The following is a 3,283-nucleotide window of genomic DNA, read 5'->3' as shown; positions in this document are numbered from 1 at the left end:
AACCCGTGTCCCCTGCATCGGCAGGCGGACTCTCAACCACTGCGCCACTAGGGAAGCCCCCTAATTCATTTTTGAACCCTTTCCTAATTCCTTTTTGAACCCATCCTGCCAGATGCAGCCTCAGAGTCCTTCTCAACACAGTCTCTAGGCTATATTTCCATCATAACTGGCTCATGAGAGGAGACCTGTTTGCCATCCCTGGGCTAGATAATCCCTAGACATCTTCCAACTCCCAAATTCTCTGGAGTTCTCTTCCTATAGCTCCAGAAGCCCAAACCTCTTTGATTCCTGGATTCTTGTGTTGTCGATCATCAGAATCAACGAGGATGTTCCCTTGTCCTTAGCTTCCTCTTCCCAGTTCCCTTCTTGTCCTTTCCGGCCAGGATTTCTAGCTTCCCCTCATCTAAAGCAGAAGTTCTGAATCTGGAGTCTGCAGACCCTGGAAGGAGGCTGGTCCATGGATAGGTTTCAGGGGTCTGTAAGCAACAGGGACACTGTGGAAAGGAACCAGGGAGATGCCCTCCAACATAGTAATCTGGGGCCATTCAGCACAGGGCAGATAAGCATGGGCACCAAACAGCCCACGTGATAGGTGTGTTCATAATGGTGATTTTGACTCATGCAAAAAGTTAAATTCTTTCAGTTTAAGAAGGAGATGTTAGTTATCTCAAGGATTGCTCTCTGAATACCATGGGGTTTAGTCTAGTAATGGCTGCAGATATTTTCCAGTAAAGAGACAAGTGCCTACAATGAGTCAGGCACTCTATCAGGCACTCTGAATACATATCCCTTTAGTCCTTAGGTTGAGTGTGTGGTTTAATTACTGTAAGTGTCACCCTCACAGAAAAGGAAGCAAAGGATCAGAGAGGTTAAGTACTTGTCTAAGGTCACACAGCTAGGAAATGGCAACATTAGGACTTGAGCCCTGTTCTCTGGAGCCCATAGCTACATCCTGCCTCTCTGCCCTCTCAAAGCCCCTCTTGGCAGGGTTGGCGCTTTAGAGATGGAAGCTGACCTGGGTGCTGGCGTCTTCAGCAAGGATTGTTTAGCCCTGTGATGGTGGTGAAAGTAGGTACATTCATTGGGACCTGTGATGTGCCTGCCTCCCAGTGTTGGCATTTTACAGACATCACGTCTACTAAACCTCAGAACAAAAGCACTTTACGGATGAAAGAAGCAATTAAGGGAATCGGGTTGGGGGTTTTTGCGTGTCTCAGGGGCACTCAGACTGGGTACTTGGTTCAGCCAAGGCCTTTGTGTCCCGGACACTTTACCAAAAATAAATCCCTTATAAGGTGGTTGTCTGAGCCCACTGTCCTCACCCCAGATGGCCTGCTCCTCTCACGCAGGTACACCTCCACCCTCACCCTTCCTCGCCTGAAGCCCTTCGAGGCCGGCCACTACTCCTTCCAGGCCAGAAATGCCAGAGGCGAGGAGACCCTGACCTTTGAACTCACCCTTCTATGTGAGTGATGGAGTGGGGCTGGGGACATGGGGTTCCTGAGGCTGCCGGGATGGCTGGGCTGGGGGAGAGAAGACTCTGTCGGGTGGTCAAGCCAGGAGGCGGGCCTCTGGGGCTGACTCCTCCCTCCTTTGCCCCTCCCTCTACCTCAGACCCCCCAGAGGTAGAGGTCACGTGGACCCTCATCAACGGCTCTAAAACCCTGCTCTGTGAAGCCTCAGGGTACCCCCAGCCCAATGTGACGTGGGTGCAGTGCAGGGGCCACACGAATAGGTAAGCGGGCTCTGGTTGCCTTCCTCACCTGGGCGCAGGGGCTGGGGCAGGGGTGGGGCACCCTGACACTCTGAGCCACATTCTGTTCTTCCCAGATGTGATAAGACCCAAGTGCTGGTCCTGGACGACCCAAACCCTGAGGTCCTGAGCCAAAAGCCCTTCCACAAGGTGACCGTTCAGAGCCTGCTGGCCATTGGGACCTTGGAACACAACAGGACGTACGAGTGCAGGGCCTACAACAGCGTGGGGAACAGCTCCCAGGCCTTCGGGCCTGTCTCTGTAGGTGAGCCTCTGACCTGCCTGCTCCAGGCCAAGATGGGAAGGGGGCCCGGGAAACTGCCCCACAGCCCCACCCCTGGGAACCAAGGGCCAGAGTTCCAGTGCCAAGCAGATCCCAGCCATACCAAGTTCTAGCTCTCTGCGTGTGACTCCAGGGCCCCTCCTGACCAAAGCTCTCCTGTAGTGGCGAGAAGGGGGAGTCTAGAACCCGTGGGGCTGGAAGCAGTGGGGAGAAGGGCAGAGGGGATGCAGACGTGAGATCCAGAGAGAAAGCAGCTTGAAGCAGCCACAGCCTTATCTGGCCCCTCTCCTCATATTCCTGCACTTGAACTGACTCATTAGTTCATAAGTGTGTATTTGGGACTCACTTCGTGCAGGGAGCAGTGCCTCCCCGGAGCTTAGTCTGGTGATGTGAGCAGGCGACAAATGAACAGTCCCCTCACCCCCTCCCCCGATCCCAGGGCCAGCCTTGACGGCCTTCTGCATCCCTCCCAGATTCCCTTCCTGCCCGAGAAACAGTCCTATCCATTCAGGGCCACTGTCCAGGGCGGGGGTCACTAATGCAGCTGCATCATCCGTCTAGAGGAAGAGGCATCTTTCTCTGCGGTGCACAAAGGCTGCATGTGGGTTAGTTCTCTGATTCTGAGAGGCCCAAGGCTGCACAGGTCCACAGAACCCTCAGGCCTCTAAAAAGCAGATTCAGCACCCACTGTGTGCCAGGCCCTGGTGAGGCTCTCTGGGCCCAGAGAGGACAGAGTGGGAGCCTCTGCCCGGCTCACAGGGGACCCGCAGGTGCCCCAGCTGGTGGCCCTGGAGCAAGTGGGGCTGAGGCCCGATTCCACATGCCGCTGCCTTGGCTGCTCTGTCTTGCAGCTGCTGGTCGTATATTACAAATAATAAAGCCAACATTTTATTGAAGGCTTACACTGTGCCAGGCATCATGCTAAGCCCTTTACAGGCATTATTTCAATGAACTTGCCCACCCCTAGGAGGTTAGTACAGTCTTCCTTCCCCCTTGGGGCCTGATGAACCTGAGGCTTAGAGAAAGTCACAGGTTCACTGTCACACCTCCTAAGTGGCAGAGGTGAGGCTGGGCCTCAGACTCATGCTGCTGATCTGGGCCAGGAGGTGGAAATTATGTCCTTCCAAACACATCAAGGGAACTAGGGCTGTTGATCTGGGAAGAGGAGACCCCGGGTCCATGAACCTGGCTTTCAGACTCCCAGGAGGGCTGTGTGGTCCCAAAGGCCACTCGTGGAAGCTGTAGGG

The 3,283-nt window shown here is 54.5% G+C and overlaps 1 protein-coding gene across 1 annotated transcript in view; it reads left to right on the top strand.

The window, feature by feature from the left end:
* The first annotated feature begins 1,346 nt into the window (after positions 1–1,346).
* Positions 1,347–3,283, top strand: part of LOC103075680 (macrophage colony-stimulating factor 1 receptor) — a 16,606-nt gene continuing 14,669 nt past the window's right edge. Inside the window, exons 1-3 of the mRNA XM_007447506.1 lie at positions 1,347–1,465; positions 1,615–1,735; positions 1,831–2,018. The gene's annotated coding sequence lies outside the window, so the exon portion shown is untranslated. The remainder of the gene's footprint in view (positions 1,466–1,614; positions 1,736–1,830; positions 2,019–3,283) is intronic.

The sequence above is a fragment of the Lipotes vexillifer genome, unplaced genomic scaffold (assembly GCF_000442215.2).
Source record: "Lipotes vexillifer unplaced genomic scaffold, Lipotes_vexillifer_v1.1 scaffold1009, whole genome shotgun sequence".
NCBI classification, from domain to species: Eukaryota; Metazoa; Chordata; class Mammalia; order Artiodactyla; family Lipotidae; genus Lipotes; species Lipotes vexillifer.
Note: the sequence above shows the minus strand (reverse complement) of the source record. Positions and strands in the feature narration are given on the sequence as shown.